General features: G+C 35.7%; 1 protein-coding gene across 4 annotated transcripts in view; it reads right to left on the bottom strand.

The window, feature by feature from the left end:
- Positions 1-23220, bottom strand: part of Nsmce2 (NSE2 SUMO ligase component of SMC5/6 complex) — a 221129-nt gene that overhangs the window by 118933 nt on the left and 78976 nt on the right. The window lies entirely within an intron of this gene.

Raw genomic sequence — 23220 nt, 5'->3', positions numbered from 1 at the left:
ATTTTTATACTTGAATAGCACAGTGAGTTAGAAAGGTGTGGAGGGGACAGATGCTAGAACTTTTCCCTTGTTAAATCCACCTATCTGTTTATAGCTATTAGAATCCTCAGCAGATCTTTAGAATCTTTGCTACAGTCATACAGAGTGGTTAGTATTTTGTTCAGCAAAAATAATCAAATAACCAATTTGTTTTGATTAGCAGAGGTTTCCAAGGTGGGATGTATATTTCTCAGTGTATGCAAAATCTTTCAAGTTCTATTTATAATTAACTTTTACCTAAGAAAATGAGAAAAATGAGGTTTCATTAATAATGTACATACTGACATTGTGCAGAATGTATATAACATGAATAAACAAGATACAAAAAAGTTCTTATGGGGGTGAACAATCAAACAGCATGGAGACCACTATTTTAAGGACAATGACTCCTGAGAGGCAGGAGCCTTCTCTTTGCTTTATTTTCTCTCTCAGTAAATGATTGTGTGTGTGTATATGTGTGTGCACGTACCTATACTAACGGTGAGTTTATTTATGTTAGCATTTCAAAGGTTACTGCCACAGAGGAAGCACAGTGGAAAAGGTTGGATCAGCAAGCCTTCTAGAGAGAAGATAGAAGAGGTAAACTGAGCAAGGAGAATCTAGAAAACAAACACACAAAGAATACTGCACAGCTGTGATGACAAAATTAGACACCACTACAGTCATACAGACATACAGCTTAATAAAAAATTCATGCTCTGAATAAAAACAAAACACAACAAACGAACAACAACAACAAGATAATCAGTTCTCTTATCAAGATCCCTAAACCTATAGGAACATCTCAAAATTATACTGACCATTCAAAAGCTATTTTTCATATTCTGAAAAAGCCTAGCACACGTTATATAATAGATAAGATCTTTCAAAACACATGACTCTGAGGATCAACTGTCTGAGGGGTGCTTTGGTGATGGAAAAGGTGGAAATTTCTTGAATGGAGCTTTAATTCCCATAGAAAATAGCCAGCACAAGACTTGGCATATCATACAGGTGTTTAGCAGGTCTTTGTGGGCTAAATGGATGCAATATATAACTGCATGCCCACAAAACATCTAACGCTCATGCAGCCTAAAAGTTCTGTTCGTTACCTGCATGTGTGTTAATTGTGTGGGTAACTTTCAAAATTTCAAGGCCTAAGGTACTGTAAGTAATTCATCAGAATATTTTCTTTCTGACGCGCTTAATCACTGATTTTACTGACTCACATTTACCTGAAAGTTCAAAGTTAGAGAGTATAAACAGCAGTTAAATCTCTACATCTTCAAATCTAAGCCAAGGTTAAGGTGGGAGAGGGGTGAATAGTTGAATCATGAGATTTTTAGAAAAGTAAAACTATTTTTTATGGTAGATCCAGAACATTATGTATTTGTCCAAATCATCTGATTCAGAAATTCCACCTCTGTGGATAGTCAAAAGGTGGTATTCCTCGACAGATGAAAGGATGAACAAAATGTGGCACATCCAAGGGAGTGTTATTCAGCCTTAAAAGGAAATGAAATTGTGATAAATATAACAAGATGAAAGAAGCTCAAAGCCCTGTGGTAACGAAATAAGCCAGGCACAAAAGGATAAATATTATATGATTCCAATTAAGAGGTACCTAGAATACTCAAATACATAGAGACAGAGAAGAAGACAGTAGTTACTAATGAGGAGGGGATAAAGAATCCTTGTTGAATGAATATACAGTTTCCGTTTAAAATGCTGAAAAAGTCCTAGTGGTAAATAGTAGTGATGACTGCACACTAAGCGAACACCTTAACATCACTGAATTGCACACTAAAATGTGTGGGTTCAGTGGCACACACCTGTAATTCCAGCTGCCTGGGAGCCTAAGGCAGGGGGATCATAAGCTCAAGGCCAGCCTGGGCAACTAAGTAAGACTCTGGTATAAAATAAAAAATAAAAAGGGTTGGGGATATATCAGCAGTAAATGTCTCTGGGTTCAATCCCAAGTACTCCTCCAAATTAGTTAAAATGGTAAGTTTTGTGTTATAAAAAATTCCACACACACACACACACACACACACACACACACACACACACAAATGTACAACATAGTTTAAGCCCCGATATAAATGACAGACTTTAATTAATAACAATATATCAACTGCCCTCTATATTAAATATAGGGGAAGCTGGTGGGAAGGGAGGCAGCATATGGGAACTTAGTACCATCCATTCAATTCTATAAATTTAAATATGTCCTAAGAAATAAAGTTGTTTATTTAAAAAAAAAAAAATTCTCAGCAAAGGCAAAGGGATTGCCCTGTGGCAAACTCCCTTTTGTGCACTGCCCTGTATTAACTGCCCAGAGACCTGTTGTTGTTGATTGCCTACTAATCAACCTCTTTGCTGGTTAAGCCTCCTTTTCTGCAGAATCTGATCTCATCCCTTTGTTCCTCATGTAACTCCTAGTCCTGAATGCTGGATTTTGGATGCACTTGTTTCCACGGGCTGTGGATGCTACTGCTACTCCCTACTCAGCCAACCTTGCTCTGACCCATGACTTGTCTTGACCTCAGTGTTTGTGTATATTCTGGCTGGAAGGCACTTGGCCTACTACCGAACTTTGGTTCTCTGAACCTTGAGATAGTTCCCTAATTCTGCCTGCTAGCCTCCTGTTTATTGTGCTGAGGCACAGTCCAGTTTAACAGTAATTAAATATGAAGATTACTTAAAGGAATAATATTGATACAGAATTATAATTTAATATGAGTTCTTTGTTCAATGTAAACTACTTTTTTATAAAGCTCTTAGGCACAGATTTTTTAATTCCCTGTTCTAATTTTTTGCCTTATTTCTATATTTAGAGTATTCTAGATGTAAAGCAAGAAATGCAAACTTGAATGCCTATAGGGAAAGACAGTCAAAGTGAACTATCAGAAAACAAAAGGGAATGGTATAAATAGTGACTGAGGCCCAACTCTTATCCAAAGGCACATAACCATAACAAACCTCAACACCAGCGAGGGGAACAAAACTTATTCTTTATACTAGATGTGGCCTGTAGACCTCCAGACCTCTGCAAGACTTGGAGGAAAGGAAGGAAGGGTAGAGGGAGGGAAAGAGGGGAGATGAAGGAGTGCCTTATGTGGACTCTACTATTTAGGATAATACATTTGAGCTAAATTACTTCACAAAAATGTACATTTACTAAAATACCAGAAAGGAGCTTAGACATATGACAGACATCGTAGGTGAAATTACAGTTTAGAATGACCGACCCTTTGGCCAAATAAGAATACAATGAAAAAAAGTGACTAGTTCTATTTACACTACTGGATGTGGATAACTCTACAAGGACCAAGAGGATATTTATTCTTCAATGTCATGATTCATTTTGTTTTCAGTGTCCTTACAGGAAAAGTCAAATAGCAAGGAATAAAGTTTAAAAAGCAAGGAATAAAAGTTTAAAAAGAAAAGAGCACAAGTGTTCAAGATTTCTTTTTCACACTGGTTTACTGTTTCAAAGCCAAATACTAAAGCTCTTTTTTTTTTTTCTTCCCCTATTCTCATTTTGTAAAAGGGAATTAAATTGTGACCGGTTATTATTTACTGCTGAATGTAAGTTTGGGACCAGAAAATATTACACACTGATCCTAAGATTTTTTTTTTTTTTTTTTAAACAGAGGGTGTTCTTCACCATAGGCATCTGTTTGCCTATCCTGAACACCTGAATTAGCAAAAGGCCCTGGTGATTAGAACTAGTCTGGAATTTGGTCACCTCCTTTGCACACACACGTAAAACTAAGTACTTCTATTATGTGCAAAAGAAACTGTACAACTGTACAACTACAGACACCAGACATACCCTACTCTACATTCAGAAATATGTATTACATATAATGTATTAGTACATTATATAAATACATTTAATAAAGGGGTTTTGACTCTGTGAGTAGTGCTTTGTGGCCTGTAGTTTCTTTTCACCTGATCAATCAGATATCCAACATATCTAATTTGAAACTACCTAATTCAAAACTATCCAAGTCCAAACAATTCATACTCTGGTCACAATTTTCAGTGATTTAATACTGAAGTGCTTCATGAGTCCTCTGCTGAGACTTCAGCTGGGCCAACAACATTACTGCCTACTCTGTTCCTGTCACTGTGCCCTTTAGAGAGGAGCTCATACAGACTGGCCAGGAGCTCAACCTCCCTGCATTGCTACCTAGCTGTGGCTGTTCAGCTGAGGAGGGGGCACACTTTTAGCTCCACTGAGTCTCTGAGCTTCCCTCATTGCTTGGGGATGGCATCTTTTTCAAGATTCTTCCCATCTACCTCATCCAGCTCTCCAGATGGACCCAGAAAGACTACTGAAAACCACTAGGAAGCAGTCATAAAATCCTAGATACCTTTAACTGAATTTGTGTTCACATCTGTAAGAAGTAAAAAAGTCAACAAAAGTGTTAGGTTTGAATACTGAGAGATTCACGTAGGTGGTAACATATGACAATGCTAATTACAATTTTAACACAAAGACAGAAACTAGTAAAAAATTAGGAAGCAACAACTCTCTTTTGTTCAAAATTACATATATAAAAGTGGACGTTAGCCTCTTAGGATATCAATCCACAAATAGTTACAAAACACTGTGGTGTGTAAGCTAGGAGGAAAAAGCAATAAAAAGATGCATAATGCAATGACTATTTTTTTTCATATCAAAATTTAAGATACTGGGTCTCAGAGGTACATGCCAATGGGATGGAATACCAGAAATGAGAACCTTCCTGGAAGCTAAGGAATGTAGTAAAGTCAGTGAAAATATGAGATTATCTGATATTGCAAAGAGGTCATGTAAGATAAAGGAGATAAGACAAAAATATCCAAAGGACAACAAACAATATGATGTAGTATCACAGCAGCTTATCTAGGATATGTAAGTGGCACAGAACAAGAGGCTCAACCAGTTGGCAAGTATGCAGGCAATGGTCTTTCCTTTGTGCTATCAATGCTGATTTAATATGATTATCTCTATAAAGGATAGTTTGTAAAAAATCTAAATATGCACTACTCTTTGACTCAGTAATCCCACCAATATTTATCTTACAGAAACAGACCTAGTTGTGTGGACTTTGTTTTGTATAAGACTACGCACTGCAGCGTTGTTGATAATAGCCAAAGAAAACTATCCCTGTTATCAAGCACTGGTTATAAACCATGAGCCATTAAAAAGAATGAAGCAGACCTGTTTATGATACAAAAGAATATCCAAAATATACTATGTGAAAGAAGCAAAGTACACAGTGTCTCCTGTGCTACCATTAGCGCACACACACCACCATAGGGAATATTTCTCTAGGGACGCATAGAAATTGGTAGTAGAATGGCCCCCAGAGAGGCCAAGGCCCACTTTCCACCACATGGTCTTTTGTACTTTATGGATATTGTGCTATATGCATCCACTACCCAATTAAGAAGATAAAAACTTTAACGAGAGGCAGGGAAGACATGTACAGAGAGTGCTCTGGAACAGACAAGACTGTCTAGGGAGGTGTGGTTACTGAACATTTCCCACAAAAGGAAGGCTGAATGAAATAATCAAGGGAATAAAAAGGCTGGGAGGGTAAACTTGAGGTCAGACTGGCAAGAGAGAAAAGGAAATGAGGTGACTTTTGGGTTGAAAAGAGTAAGGTAGATCCGAATGAAAATAACATTAGGCAGATATTAAGTACTTCCTTTTCTATACTTTTCTTATAGTACTTTTCTCTAACTAAATTGGTTATGCATAAAAATGTATAATAGAATCCATTCACTTATTAATCAGATGCCTATCATGAGCTAAGAACTATGTCAAATGTTGAAGACATAAAATTGATGAGGTTTAGTCTTTACCCCCCAATGAACTACCCATCTGAGGAAAATACAAATCCGGGGAGAGGAACAACATGATTAGCATAAACCCAAGAGTAATGTCCTTTCTATGCTACATGATGAAGTGATAATAGTGATGGTGAAAAGCACAGTTAAACACATATAGTGTGCCATGACACTGCTATAGGTGACTTTCATTTATTAATTCACTGAATCTTCACAATAACCCTTTGAAGAAGGTATACTTTTATTATGCTATTTAACAGATGGAAAAACAGGCACATAAGGGTTTAAAAACTTACCTGTGGGTTACACAGCTAGTAAACCCAGAATCAATGCCAGAATGTGCAGCTCTAAAGTCTAAGATATCAACTACTGCTGTTCTATAGGGACCTTGAAAGAACAAATGCTAATCTCAGAACAATAATACCACTTTTTATGCATAAGGCTTTGCATCTTGCAAAATACACATATGTGCTATGTCATTTGTAACTTAGAATAGTCCTGTGATATTCTCTTTAAAATTAACAGTATTATACTGCAGCTTTAAAAAGAAATGAACAAAACTACTATTAATTGCCCAAATTCCTAAAACTAAAAAAATAACTGAGGTAGTAAAAATGTTTCTCTCAAAAAATTCTATAGAAATTCATCACAAGGTAGCATTTAAGTTAGGCAATTTACTAGTTAAATACCTCTGAATAGGAAAGGCAATGATGAACCAGACAATGGGATTGATTCGTCATGGTACTTTAAATGACCTTTTAATAGCAAAAGATTGTCCTGATTTACTTAAATAAAATTATTATTCTTACATTTTATTACTAATTACATAGTTATATCAAACACTTTGACAAGTGATAAATGTTTAAGTACTGTACTATCCAATTAGCATTAAATAAAATGCATCCTAACTGATTCTTCTCCTTCTCAAAATAGTTTAAATTATTTAAAGGATCAGTTAGAATCAAATGTTTATAAAGCAAATTTGCCTTTCAAATTTAGGAAAGGAAATTCCCCAATTATTTCTACCAGCTTAGCCACTAAGGAGATCCAGATACACCTGCAGAAAGTACCAGCTGACATTACTCAACAGGGGTTTAATTACTTTTGTTAATTTTGGATTTCCTTGTTGGTAAGGATATACATTATTTTTTAAAATTAATACATGGTTACAAAGAGCACTGTTGAATAAAAAATGTGTACTTTCTTTATAAAATAAAACATTCTTTACTGAAATTTCCAACCAAAGCACACAAATACCTGATGAAACAAAACAAAGCCTTCGAAACATGGGGCAGAGAAACACTGGCCAGTCGCACTCCCGCACATGCTTGCCAGTCTTTCCACAGTTCTATTATTCAATGCTCTTTATTTTACCATGTGAAGAGCCTCTCTTTAATTAAACAATTACCCTCTTGGGAAAACACAACTCAATTCTAAATTGAGTAAGATCCTTACCTCTCCACTTACTCAAATTCTCTCTCTTCTTCAAAGTCTTGTTTTTCTCTATGAAGCGACACTCTCTGGTTTCAAAGATCTCCTTCCTTAGATGTTAATTATATGAATCACATATTCTAGCACTCAACCATTTGCCTCCTCATTCTTTCTCTAATTCAATAGCACTCCATTTATATTTCTTTCACGGCACTTATTTTGCTTTGACTTATAGTTACTTTAAATTTATTTCTCAGGACTGGGAATCTAGCTCAGTAGTACAGCACTTGCCTGGATAGGTGAGGCCCTGGGTTCAATCCTCAGCACTCCACACACAAAAAATATTATTTCTCTGTTCCCTTAAAAGGACTAAGTTGTATTCATCTGTGCACTATCTTCAATTAAAGCAATAATAAATGTTTGTTGGGTATAAATTTTGCTCATCCAATAAGTGGTAGGACTCACTGTATTGTTTTCATATAAGTACATGAGAAAATTATGTCAGATTTATTCCATTGTCTTTACTTATCTCTATCCCCGTCATATGGCATGAGAATTTTTAAAAACCCACAAAATGTGTTTCTTGCTCATGAAGTTGGATAGGGGAAGTCAGGTTTGACTGTTATTCTTCTTTACTTTAAATAACAATTTGTAGGAAAGAAAAAGGAAACAAGGAAGAAACTCAACCAATACTACCAATGAAGTATTATCACAGAAAATAAAAAATGATTTATTCCACTGCCCATCCTCATCTTATAAGATTATGAAATTTCATTTGTGAATTTTAAAATATGAAAGTTATGCATAACTCTCTGCTCAGACTCATAAGATTGTGAATCCTTGATAAAAGAAAATTCAGTGTATTTGGCACCGAAGTCCCCCTTCTGAAGTCCTGCTCTTTCATGGGACATACTACTACTATTAAATAGTGTCACCATTCCCCCAGTTGTCCAAGCTAATATCATCAGAACCGCCTTCAGCTCCTTATTCTCTGAGGTCTACTGCTATATTAAATAAGTTGACAAGCGCTACAGACTCCACCTCCCCAACACTTACTGCAGCCATTCTCTCCTTTCCAATTAGCCTCTGGTAGTTCAGGATACTATCAGAACTTGCCTGGACTGCTGCAACAAGACCTCTCCCCATACCAGTTTTCCTGTGGACCACAATCAGATTTACCTTCTTAAAGTTCAAATCTAATCAGATAGCTCAGCTGATTAAAAACCTCTTAGTACTACTCCCCATTACTTACTTACTTACCCGTCCTATTCAAGGCAACAAGTAACTCCATAAACCAGTCCTAACCTACCCTTGTTTCTTTTCTCCCAGACTCTTATGGTCTAATATAATTGGATTACCTATTCCTCCTGTCTTATGTCTTTTTTCATTTCCATTTGTGGTTTAATGGTATGTCCTCACTTGGTAATGGTCATTAGAAAACAGACACACAAAATTTCATACTACTTTAAAATTTAATATTATAAAACTTTTTATTTTATTTTATTTTTGTACCAGAGATTGAAATCAGGGACACTTAAACCACTGAGCCACATCCTCAGCCCTTTTATTTTATATTTTTATTTATTTATATTTTATTTTATATTTTATATTTTTATTTCTTAAAAATAGAAAGTGTATTATCATGTTTTCAGAACACCAGCATTTGAGAAATAGTGAGCTATTCTTGTGATCCTCCTGCCTCAGCCTCCTGAGCTGCTGGGATTACAGGCATGCACCACTACACTAGGCTGCTTAAACATTTTAAACATCCCATTTTGTAGATAAACGAAATAGTCAACAACTTTATAAAATTATTTATTAATAACCAAATTGTTTTTAATAATATTCTGCTAAGGTCAAAAGTTTATGACTATTTATGAATCTTCCTATTAAACATTACAGGAAAAATATCTTTGAACAGAAAGCATTTGGTTTGGAACTATCATATTAGACTTGATCCCCAAAAGTATGTTTACATGGAAAATATATTAAAGAGTCTTGACACATATCCTGAACCTTTAATATTCAGCTTATTATGATTATTTTAGGATATTGTTGGACATAGCCACATCAATGTTTATAGCCACAATTCACAATAGCTAATCTGTGGAACCAACCTAGATGCCCTTCAGAAGATGAATGGATAAAGAAAATGTGGTGTATGTATACACAATGGAATATTGCTCAGCAATAAAAAAGAATAAAATCATGCATTTGCAGGTAAATAAATGGAGTTGGAAAATATAATGCTAAGTGAAGTTAACCAATCCTAAAAAACCAAATTCTGAATGTTTTCTCTGATATAAAGTAGGCTGATTTATAGAGAGATTGGAAGGGGGATCATGAAAAGATGGTGGGATGAGATGGACATCATTACCCTAAGTACATGTATGAAGACACGAATGGTGTGAATATACTTTGTATATTTTAACCAGAGATATGAAAAATTGCATTCTACATGTATATGAATTGTAATGTATTCTGCTATCATATATAACAATTTAGAATAAAAAATAAATTTAAAAAAACTTAAGCTTAATCCTCAGATATGGTTGGCGTGTTCTGTTAGTTACAGTGATGGTGTTTACAATCTACACAGGCGCACTCCTTTCAGCTCTCTGCTCCTCAGGCCTCCAGTGCTATTCCCACTGTGATCTCCAGTTCCCAGCCCATGCCATTAACAGCAGTGGCCATAAGAGCAAAAACAAACAAAAAAGAACAGCTCACTATTTCTCAAAGTCTGGTATTCTGAAAACATAATAATACACTTTCTATTTTTTATAGGTAGGGTCATGTGGAACTTGCTATTCAAGTCAAAATGAGTCAAGCAAGATGAGAAAGGGAGTTCTTACAGTATATCTGCTGGGGTGAAGAGCAATCAAAAACAGGAAACAGTATTTTATTGATATGGTTAAAGCATAGCAGAGCACTTGTTCAAATATTAGATTATAGATTGGTTATTACACAATACTGGGTTCTGTTCTGTACAAAGTTTTGAAATAAGATAGCTAGCATCTTTTGAAGATGTCATAAAATGTGCCTCAAATTCCTCTCTTTCTTCCAAAAATCTCACACATGAACTTTCCTAGTCTTTGTTATTAGATATTCCTGTCCAGACCAAGACTCCCTTACAGGACTCATATCACAGATGTGCACTGACTCTATCTCAGGGAAGCCTCCCAGAATTCAGTGGTGTCTGTGGACAGGCACAAAGATGGGCTTGCCTTAACTAGAGGAAGAGAGAGGAGGGAGTAGAATATTCCTGGATGAGATCAGCAAGTGTGGGAGTCTGAAGGTGAAAGAGAACACAGTACTTTCTAGGAATTACAAGTATTTGGGTCAAAGGCTAAAGAGAAAAGTGGAAAGAAAGAGAAAAGGAGCCTGGGGTCATTAAGGCCTTTAATATTCCAGAAAAGCTGAGGGGAACCACCAAAAGACCATTCATTGCCTGACTCCTGCCAGCTACACGTGGACAAGCATGACCAGACCTATACTATGGAAAGATCATGGCTCTGGTAGAAGCTGGCAGGAGTTAAGTTTGAAGTAGGGAGCATGTAGGAGGCTAATAGTAAGATCAGAAATTCAGCAGTAGCAGCAGCGGAAGCAGGAGAGAGGGAATTGGCAGAATTTGCAGGAATGATACTAGACAGCACATCTCATTAACTGACAGATTATCCTTACTTTTTGCAGGAGTCATTTTTTGCTTTTGATAAATATAAAATAAATCCACTGTGATCTGAAGCAGAAGAAAACACACCTAAACAAGCCACTACATTTTCTTGACTCTATAATACTATCAAATGTAAGAAATGTGATCAACTTGGGCTGGGGATGTGGCTCAAGCGGTAGCGCGCTCGCCTGGCATGCGTGTGGCCCGGGTTCGATCCTCAGCACCACATACAAACAAAGATGTTGTGTCTGACGAAAAAAATAAGCATTAAAAAAAAAAATCCCCCCCCCAAAAAAAGATCTGGATTTAATCCCCAGCATCCTCCCCACAAAAAAAAGAAATGTGATCAACTTGATAATTTGGAAGGAGGTAGCATCAATACTACCACATAACAGGAAAGATGGAGGCTATTCTGACAATTTTTTGGAAGAAGAAATTAAAAGTTCTTGAGTCTAACTTGTTTCTTACTTTATGTGACTGAAGTTTTAGTCAAAGTACAGTGTGCCCTAAGGAAAGAAGAAGGAAGAACCTTCTGTCAGAAGGACCCTATGAAAAGTCTAGGTGAGGACAGTTGCCAGGAAGTCTGGGAACACCTCCAGCCAACTGGCAGCCACACTCTGTACTCAGAGCATAGTTGTTGCCCAGGCCTGCCAAGATGACCTTGGGGAAAAGGGACATGAGGCCTTATCCATGTGAGACTATGTATTATAGTATTTGTCATGGACATCTGTCTCTTGAGGGGAAAAAAGATTCCTGATTTTAATATATAATCCCCTTTTGTAGTCCTTCATTCACTGTCCAAACATATGGAACCCTGGTTCCACACCAGGTACTGTTCTAGGTTCTGGGGATACAGAAGATCAAGGCAGACAAATGCTTCCTGTCTACCTGAACGGACAGGATAACCAAGTATCAATAGCAAAACAAAGAGAAAGAAACCTAGCAGTAAATAAAACTGATTAATTTATTGGATCTTTAAACCGTACTGTTTTGTTTTAAAAAATAACTTGATGTGCACATACAAATATTTAACAATAAATCCCATCAATACGTACAACTAAAAAAAATATAACATAAATATATTTATTTTGGAAAACTTGACACAAAATCTTTCATTGACCCCATGCCACTCTCTCATTTTTTTTCTGCTGATTTTGCATGTCAAGTTCTAGGACCCAGAAATCTCAAGTGACCAGTCTCCTTTTTCTTTCACTGCTAAGACGTCAATTACTTTATGCACAGTAATGGAGGAGACCATGCATGCAGGCGTAGACAGAGGGCATACAGGAAATCTGTGTAATCTCCACTCAATTTTGCTATGAACCCAAATCTGCTCTAAAAAATAAAGTTTATTAACATTTTTAAAAATGAGAATGTATGGGCAGTGTATGTCTCAAGGAGCTATGGGCTGCTGGGTGCACTGACCTGTGTCAGTAATCCTAGTACTTGGGAGGCTGAGGAAAGAAGATCAAGTTCAAGGTCAGCCTCGGCAACTTATCAAGACCCTTTCTAAAAATAAAAAATAAAAAGGACTGGAGGTGTAGAGCTCAATGGTATAGTACCCCTGGGTTCAATCCCCAGTACCAAAAAACAAACAAAAAGCAGCTATGGGTTGACGGTAAAGCCCATATGGGTCTCAGCAAGAGCCATTTCTACCTGCCTCCCTTCCCAGTTCCAGATCTCAGCCATGCAATGTCCCTGGGTGTGATGTATTCTGAGATGGTGACTAGATGATGTGAGGGAACTAAAAATACACATATGAAGTATATATTTAAATAAGTCATCAAGTGATGCTTTTTTAAAGGCTAACTAAAAAACTATGATCAAACACTAGAGATTTTTCTCCCCACTTAAATCTAACATTGTCTGTAAAAGAATCCCTAATATATTGAAGACCTACAGACAGCTCCACTTCATTTGCTTATAATACTTTTATCAGAGTAGAGGGTGATTCATTATGTATGTGAATAGTACTATTCTTGACACTTCAATATCTGCCTCCCTATCAAGAAAAGGTTGCCAAACCCAATATTGTACTGAAAACTGATTTCTGACCTTATCAACATTTTTGTTCACACCCTTGCCAATTACAGAAATTCCTTAACTACTTGACAGTCTAGCAATGTTTTATCCTCCATACAATCTCTTAACACTTTAGCAAAATGACCCAAACTGTGTTTATTTCTTTGCACTTAAGAATTCATGCCAATTGATAATGACTTTTCAAATGTTTATTTTTATGCACTTTAGGATGTAAATTAAAAAGACCATTAAAGTAAATGTCTTTAACAAAAAAGATCAGATAACTATTCTCAACTTATAAAGCATTTCAAATACAGTATCTGAATTAATCCTTATACAACTCTGTACAGTAGTTAGTTTTCTATTATTACTACTATTTCAACAACATACTTTACAAAAAAGTAAAATTTCATTGAATTGATCAAAAAAGCACCAACTATTGTGTGGTTGAACCACAGTTTGAACTTACATTTTGATTCAAAATTTCAAGATTTTCCCATGGCTTGGACAATCTAATCTTAATACTGATTAAATAAATGAGTTGAAAAAGTTATCCAGTAAAAAGAACTTAATGACTAATATAATTTATAACAAATATAAGACAAGTAGTTCTGAAGGATGGTACTTAAACATAACAAGTAGACAAATATGATCATTTAAGACTATAAGTAATGTGCATAAACACACTTGTTTTAGAATTACAAAGAAACGTATTGTACTTCTACCAAAATATTGTAGAGTGGTGCTAAAGACCAGAATGTAGGCTCCAGGAATATGCTTTTATGTTTTGTTTGCCATTATAATCTCAGCATACTCAGTTGTTGAATGAATGAATGCTAAGTACAACACACAGCATAAAACTGAGTGTTCTCAGCTATAGATAAATATCTATGTCGACAATACCAGGACACTAAGTAGAATTTAATTTGTTAGGTAAATACTGTATGGCTTACATGTGTTCAGACCTACACCAAGGTACATATACATGGATCTTTCCTTTTAGATAATATGCTGCATGAGATCTGGAGTTTGGTGTCAGATTTGTATCCCAGGTAAGCAACCTTTAGTACACTGGTTTTCAACCCTGAGGAAGTCTTAGCAATACCTGGGGAACTTAAAAAATGCCTTCAGGCCTAACCAACGAAATCTGGTTCTGAATCTTAGGGTGAGGATTGTGCACTGAAATTGTGTTCTGTCTTTAATGTTCAAAGTTGATAGTGATGCCCAGTGAGGGGTGTGCACCTCTGCTGAAGACAGTGGTTCTCAACTGTGGCATACAGGAGAACCATTGGGAGGATTTCTTAAAATTCAGTCCCATTCCCAGGTTCAGATTTAGTCAGTCTGGATGGAAACTGAAATTTTGTAGTTTTAAGAGGTTTCCAGGTGATGCTAATGTTGCTGGTGTGGGAAGCATCCATGGTTTTTGGATTGAATTAAAGAATAAAGATAGAAGATACTATGACCAGAGAAACATGAATATGACATGAAAATACAAAATATTAAAATATTAGGAAAACAAATAAAAGCTACAATGAGATACCTCCACATACTTATTAAAATGGCTAAAATGAAAAACAAAACCAAAATAACTCAGGTGCTGGTAAGGGTGTACAGCAACTAGAACTCTCACACATTGCATACTGGAAGAGTTAGGCACTTTCTTTATAGGTAAACACCATATATTTAGAATACAAACCAGAAATGCCAGCCCTAGATATTTACCCAAAATGAAACTTACATCCACATAAAAAACTGTACATGAATGCTGACTGCAGCTTTATTCATAATGGCCATGAGCTGGAAACAACCAAAATGTCCTTCAACCAGTAAATGTACAAAAATCCCATGTCCACCCATATGTCAAGTTCTAGGACCCAGAAATCTCAAGTGACCCCACTTAAATCTAACATTATGTCTGTAAAATCCCTAATATACTGAAGACCTACAGACAGACCTTCAACCAGTGAATGTACAAAAATCCCATGTCCACCCATATGTCAACAAAATGCTACAAACTTCTGGGACCAGTCACACCAGGGATGGATTTCAAATGTATTCTGACAAGTGAAGAAAACCTCTCAAAAGACTACATATTGTACTGTTCCATCTACACATTCTGGAAAAGTTAAAACTAACAGTAGGAGCCAGGTGCTGGGAATAAGGGAAGTGTTGATGTCAAAGGAACAAAAGAGAACTAGAGAGGGGCAAGAGAATTGTGCAAGACACTTGATCTCACAGAACCTCATCTGAAAATAGGATTAATAATACTAATCGACCACTTGTAAGGATTAAATATAATCATATTTGGAAAGTGTTTTCTAAGATAAGATATATCTTATAAATAATAGAAATGTAGACACATGGCTTGCAAACATGCCTCTTCTTCTTTCTTCATATACGAAGGGCAGCCCCCTTTTTTCAAGAATGACGAATACTTTTTTCAAGGGCAAAGTGACAAGGCTGCTTTACATGAATGCATACTTACTGCAATCATTCTAAACATACAACTTTATATCCTGCTTTTTAAAACTCTTAATAGCATAAGCATTTATTTACTAAGACTATTAAAATTACCCTAACATCATTTTTAAATGCAAAACAACCCCACTGTCAATGCAGCATATTTATTTAACTACTGTTTGTCATATTATGATTGATACATTCATTATAAATAATATTAAAAGATATTGTTGAATAAACTTTGCCCCGTTATTTCAGAACATCTCTTTTTTTAGAGAGATTCCCAGATATGGAGTTTCAAAGCAAACATCCTAGAATTGACAGTGGGGAGGAGGCAGCACTACCTTAGCAACAGAGCATGTCACAAAGTATAATGAGGATGTGAAATCCAGAGTCAGACACCGAGTTGCCAGAGGGGACATAGCTCATTCATCAGTGTTTAAGTCAGGTCTTTTGTTGTACCACATTAATGCTTCCAAAATCTTAAACTGAAATTGATGGTAGCAAGTCATTAGTATAATTATTTGAATGTGCAAAATTATACCACTTTGCTTGATTCAAATGTTATTCACTAGCAATACATTTTCACATCAGTGGCTCTGAATTTCCATATGCAAGAGCTAGTTTTTCCCCTTTTGTAAATGCTGCCATACACATATAACAACCTTCAATTATAGCTACTTTTCAAAACCAAATAATAATTATTAACTTGGTACTTTTTTTACTTTAAATTTTCAGAATGATTAATGATTAAATCATGATCACTTGCTAAGCACAAACAATAACACACCATAAACTGAGCTGCAAAAATTCTATTTAAAATCTCTTTCCAAAAAAATCAAACATATGCATATCTATAAAAATGAAGTATTAGAAATATTTAATAACTTTGCCTGACACTCCCTTTCTAACAATTACAAAACTTCAATCATTCCACTCCAAGAATTTGACAAGATAATTATATTCTTAAGTATAATGTCCATTGGCTCTGGGACACATGATTTGGTCTTCCTACTTAGATCCCAGCTGCTTTCTGAGCATGGATAACATCACACTCATAAAATAAGTCACAATAAGAGAAACACCCAGAGTTCACAGGTGTTTAAACTTACCACTGACTCATCTGTCCCTTGATAACTGAATCTTTCTTTACAAATTAAATTATAGCCATCTCTCATTCTAAAACTTCCCTTTTCCTCCTGAACATATTTGTTATCCTTGAGGCCTCCTGACTGTGAGACACTGGGTAAATATGTCTCCTCCATGATTCTTATTATATGGTGTTTGGTCTGCTAAAAACAGAACCTACATTTTTCATGCATTCCTTTCCCACATATGGATGTTGTAAAGATTAAGCAAGATGATATATGTGCAAGAGATTATTGTTGTTATGCTTGAAATAAATTTCATGGAACTTGTTCTAAACTTGTGATGCAATAAATATCCTCTTCCTCTTTGCCATAACTTAGCAACTATTCACACTGGAAACATCATTCTTAGGCACAATCTACTGAACACATTGCCAAAACCGTAGGATCTGGAAAAGAAGGACTGCTATGAGATGTCTGATATCATCCTGACTCCCTGACTCTGAATGCAACTGGCCAAAAAAGAGATTTTCTCTAAGCTAAACAAAGCAAGTTCCCCTCAGTGATGTCAGGGTACATCAATGTAATTCTATGACCTGGGAGACTCAAACATATGATTTTCAAGAAATGAATATGATGGTTGAATTAAAAGAAGGGAAAACACATAAAGTATTTTCAAAAGTTGGTATGGTATAGGAGAAAAAAAAATGAGCTTTGTGTGGTCACCAAACCTGGGTTTGAATTTCAGCACTTAAGATCAACGTAAATTATACTACCTCTCTCTTCTTTTTTGAGGGGATGAGGATCAAACTTGGGCCTCATACACATGCCAGCAAGTTGTCTACTATGAATTACAGCCCTATCTCTTTGCCTGTTTTCTGATCTGCAAAATGGCTAAAGCCACCTAGGAGAGTTGTGAGAAATAAATAATAATGTATATGAAGTAGGCAAGTACCATACCACTTCCCCTTTTGTAAATGCATAGGTAGACACTCCAACAATGCCTACTGTTATCATAATCCAGCAAGCGCTCAGACACCAAACAAAGCCTTGTTATCATTTTCATAACATCCATCAGGAATGGGACAATTGCAGACTGAATGTGGAGCAGATGGATGTCTTTACTGCTCAGAATAAAGGAACTGTAGAAAAGTTAATTCATCAAGATAAAATAGCTCTCTGATAATTTAATAACCAGATTAAAACCCCACCATTAATGAATTCTTTAATTTGAATAAATCTTTATTGGGGGGGGTGTTATGGGGAATTGAACTCAGAGGCACTCATCCACTGAGTGTCACATCCCCAGCCCTATTTTGTATTTTGTTTAGAGACAGGGTCTCACTGAGTTGCTTTGTACCTCACTTTTGCTGAGGCTGGCTTTGAACTCCTGATCCTCCTACCTTTGCCTCCTGATCTGCTGGGATTACAGGCATGTGCTAAATTAATCTTTATCTTCAAAATTTAATTATTTAGTACCCCAAATCTATTTTAAACTGGAAAATACAACTTTACAAAACGAAAGAGAGAGGACAGCTATACCTCGTTCAGATGCCCCCTTATTCTCTAGCCATCTCCTGGTTTCTGATTCTATTGTTCATTAACTTTGTAACCTCAGGCATGTCGTGTCTCTCTGACAGGACAGACGCTCTCAAGCATATGACAATTCTCCTGAAGGTTCTGTTGACCATCAAGGACCTCTGCTTAGTAGTGTCATGTGTCTAACCCTCATGCCGGAGCACAGGGGTATAGCAGTGAGCAAAACATGTAAGTCCCGGCCACCTGCTCTGGTTCTGAAGAGATGCTATAGGAAAAGGAGAGCCACTAGGAGGAATGGTAAAGTGAAGCAACTAATGTTTCTGAGGAGGAACCCCTCTGATGAATGGCATCCCTAAGTGAATCCTTTTGTACTGCTAGAGACCTATCGATTGATATCTGTCTCTCTCTCTCTCTCTCTCTTAATCAGCTTTGAGATCCAGACTGAACATGCTTAAAGTGAATCTATGTAATCACTAAATTCCTGTCTTTATATATATGACACAAATATTACCATCACTAAGAATAATTTCCAAGTTTCTCCATATTTTATATACTACATGTAACAATGACCTTAATACAGTGTATTAAATTTGTGGCGAATACCTTCAAGTTAGCAAATTCTAAATAAAAAAAAATAATGAGGCACACTGGTACTCAGAATTTAAATGTACTAATAAATTTAAATTTCACATTAAATAATTTTAAAACACAAAAAAGCTCAGATTCAGTCAATTCTATTTTTGACTATAAAACAAAGCCCTGAAAGTTTCAAAGTATCAGTTATTATCTACAATCCTCAATCCTGCTTTTGTGATCTGCACTAAATTTATGATGTCTGCTAATCATACATTAGGTAAATAAATGAATAAAGGATGCTAGAGAGATTTCTTGGTGACTTGAGTATCTACACAGAAGTGTTCACTCATTTTAATTAAGTTCTCCAGAAGTTAAAATTGCAAGAAACCATGACTACAGTAGCAAAGACATACTTTTAAATAAATTAAAATTATATAATCCAAGAAAGCCTGTGTATGACTACATGAAGCCAAATCACACTATTTTCTGACAACCTCTCGGTAAGAATATGGTTACTATTTAGGGAAACATAATTATTTTCCGTGAAACTGTTGCCTAACACAATTATCACCACTGTCACCATCTTAGTCATCTAGAAGTGTAAAAGTTATCTTCAACCAATCTTGATTTTCTATGACTCCAAGAATCAGAAGAAAAATCAGTGGTGTATGCAGGGAGGACAGGTTACATATCAGGTGACTCCAATCCAGGTCTTCTGGTTGCTAATAAGCTCATATTCCTTCCGCTGTGCTATGCTAAATTCCTCAACAACTTAAGTTTAAAGCAAGCTTCTGGAATTTGCAAAGAGCCGGTAATTCATTTAATCGGGTGATATTCCCAATAATTTCCTCCCCAAGGCATAATGTCATTTGTTCAAAAAAGCTGAACATAATGGCAAGTAATATCTGTAAGAATTAACCATACAAAAAATTTGCTATGTGCAACTAAAGTATGTTCCTGTAGAGAAATAATATCTTTAAATGAGCATGGCAGATCTGGGAAGTTTGTATCTAAGACGGTAAAGGGCACCTGTAGTGTCCCTTCCCTCTCCCACTGTAAGCCTTTAGTACATTTCTTTCCTGCTGGGCCTGAACCGAGCCTCAGAATCTGTCCGAATATACTGGACTATAGAGACGCTTATAAATGACTGGCAATGTTAGCATGGCAGATAAAATTTATATTCCAATTTTGACCCTCCTTGCTTAGATCTTACATTGTAGAATACTTGTTTCTGTTTTTTCTTTTACTTTTGATTTTTTAAATTCAATATAAATTGTTCTTGCATTATTTCATGTTTGCATACACTGTCTCCAAGTATAGGGTCTCTGCTTTTTATTCATTTCAGAGCATCAACTGCAATGATTCACATTTAGTGGTTACTCAAGGTGTTCTGAACATACCTAAGACAAATGGATGGTATTTAGGGGGAATAATCTAAAATTAAAAAAAAAATCTTGTTTCTGAATATGATTTTTATCTAGGGATCAGTAAAACTTTTTCTACAAAGAGCCACACAGTATTATAGGCTCTGTGGGCCAGTGATCTGTGCCACAACTATTCAACTCCACCATTATAGTGTAAAGCCGCACAAATTATACACAAGTGGGTGAGCATGCCTATATTCTAATTTAACTATTTATAAATGCTGAAATCATTTTTTTTGTATTTCTGTGATTTCACATATTTTCTTCTTTTTCTTTTTTTTAATTGTTGGTTGTTCAAAACATTACATAGTTCTTGATATACCATATTTCACACTTTGATTCAAGTGGGTTATGAACTCCCATTTTAACCCCGTATACAAATTGCAGAATCACATCAGTTACACTTCCATTGATTTATATATTGCCATACTAGTGTCTGTTGTATTCTGCTGCCTTTCCTATCCTTTACTATCCCCCCTCCCCTCCCCTCCCCTCCCCTCTTCTCTCTCTACCCCCTCTACTGCAGTTCATATCTCCCCCTTGTATTATTTTTCCCTTTCCCCTCGATTCCTCTTGTGATTTTCATATAATTTTCACATCACTAAATGTCTTTTATTCCAACAATTGAAAAATATAATATTCTTAGTTTGCAGGCCACATAAAAACAAGAAGGCAGCTAGATTTGGCCCACAAATCTGGTAACCAATCCCTGGCTCAATCTGAGGTTTGCAAGTGAGACCTTCTGGTGGTCCACGAGTCCAACTACCAATGTAGTCCACTAAAACTAAAACAATGTATCACAACAGACCAAATGCAGAAGCACAGATGAGGATCTAGCTGCCTCTAAGTCAGAATCCAAGATGTTTGCAAAAATGCAGAATAGTGTCACTCTTCCCAGCAACTTTTCTTTAGGTTTAAAAAATATAGTTAGATTTCATATCAAATGCTGTTTATATTAACATACAAACCCTCAGTTTTCATTTCTAATAGGATAAACAATAGATATAGTTCTCTAGGGTGCTCAAGAAATTTAAAAAATAAAAGGGCAACATGGGACCAAAGAGTGTGAGGACCAGCTGCTGAGCTCCATCAGGGGGAGCAAATTACAGTCAGCAGAGGGCCCTGAGGACTGCCTGCCTGTCACACAATCTCCACCTGGACCTCTCCCCACCAAAGAGCTTCTTGGAATTTCTTTGATTGGATTCAGATTTGATAAAATTAAATCCTACAAATTTATGTTCTCACATAATAAAGGTAGTGAAAACACCATGGTTATTTTCATGAAAGAACCCTTTAGGTATATACAAAGAAAGAAACATTTTAGCCTTTACTTTGTCAAAACAGGCAAGAGAAACAATCCCTCCCCCAAGCTTCTATTTTCCAATCTTAAAAAATTATTGTAATTCTGTATCTCTAGAACATCTCTCAAAACAAATTAGCTCATCTATACATCACCGTGTATCTCTGACTTGGAACCACAAATATTGTGAAAGCTTGATCCTAACCAGGATACTGGTAGCAGTAAAATCTAAGAACTAAAATCCACTAGACATGATAAAATTTTAATTGGCAGTGCTCATAATTCTACACTAAGAATTCCATTTTAAGCCAGACATGGTGGTGCACACCTTTAATCCTAGCAGCTCAGGAGGGTGAGGCAGGAGAAGCAGAAGTTCAAAGCCAGCCTTTGCAATTAGCAAGTCCTTAAGCAACTTGGTAAGACCCTGTTCAAAATTAAAAAAATAAAAAGAGCTGGGGAAGTAGCTCTGTGATTAAGCGGCCCTGGGTTCAATTCCCAGTATTTAAAAAAAAAAAAAAAATTCCATTTTTGGAAATGGAGTATACACAGCTTACAGAGCATTTTGAAAGAGGATTAATATTTTATTTGTTCTGTCATTCAAGATTTAAAAACTTTTGGAAGAATATTTTAGGGGAAATTATAGGGAAAGTTCTTTTAATTCCAGTGTTATAATATATGGGGAAACCTTACATAAGGAAGCATTTCTTTCAATATAAATTTACTTTGCTATAAGGTTTAGTTTAACTGTCTATCCAAAGGAGGTGTACTGTTGGTCTTGGGAAATCTCCCTCCCATACCCCAATTTAGAGAAAAGTAAAGAAACACTAATCATGATTCCAATGTATATCATTTTGTTGAATTATATATTGTTAATTAGAAAATGCCTCATTAGGAGTACACTGTTCTAAAAGTCTTCATAGTTTCTTTTTAGGAATAATAACAAAAAAGGAAAAAAAATTCTCTTTTGGATATTTAATCCTTTGTTCTGTACTATAAAATCCTTTAAAAACCAGGCATTATGATTAGATGCTAGGTCTGCCTAATCTGTGAATATTGGCTCTATGTAATAAAACACATCTGGCTCTTTTGACCAACAATGAAACTGAAATTCACTATCATCCTTAAGATCAGAAAGCTACTAGCACATTATTATCTGTTCTGGGGATTATTACCCATTTGGGGGGAATAGCATAAATTACACTAGAAAGATTTTGGCAGCCATGGTATTCAATGAACAACAACAACAAAAATAGACCTAAAATATGGGGAAAATGCTTACTATTTAAATCTACAGTAAAAGCAAAAGTCTCATCATGATTGCAAAATATTTCAAGTTATGAAACAAGTTATTTGTAAAATAGACAAAAGTAAAGCAGCTTCCTCAGTCATTTTTTTTTTTTCAGATCTCAGCATCAGTTTAAAGAAACTGCTTATATGTAAAAGAAAGTCTATTTCAAAATATGGATCTCTACTCTAAGTACATATAAGGACATGAAATGAATTATGTCTCACATAATACAACATTCCTGCCCCATGTGCAAAAAATGAAGGTAACAGGAGACTAAATATAAAGAAAGAAAAAAATCATTTGCTTTACTATTCAATGCTTTAAGAATTAAAAGACTTCAATCCTAAAAAAAATAAAAGAATAAAAGACAATAGAGCTAAATAGATGCTAATGTAAAAAGTCAATTTATATAACATTGTTAAAACAGGAAAGGGTATCCATACTTCGCTGAAAAGATACATTATTTCTGGCAAATTCTCTCTACAAAATGTTTCTGTATAATAAATTATTTCTTTACTCTCATTTTCAAGTTCAAACTATGTTCCTTAAAAAACCTA

Source organism: Callospermophilus lateralis, chromosome 16, assembly GCF_048772815.1.
Source record: "Callospermophilus lateralis isolate mCalLat2 chromosome 16, mCalLat2.hap1, whole genome shotgun sequence".
Taxonomy (NCBI): domain Eukaryota; kingdom Metazoa; phylum Chordata; class Mammalia; order Rodentia; family Sciuridae; genus Callospermophilus; species Callospermophilus lateralis.
This window is presented reverse-complemented; position numbering and strand designations above follow the sequence as displayed.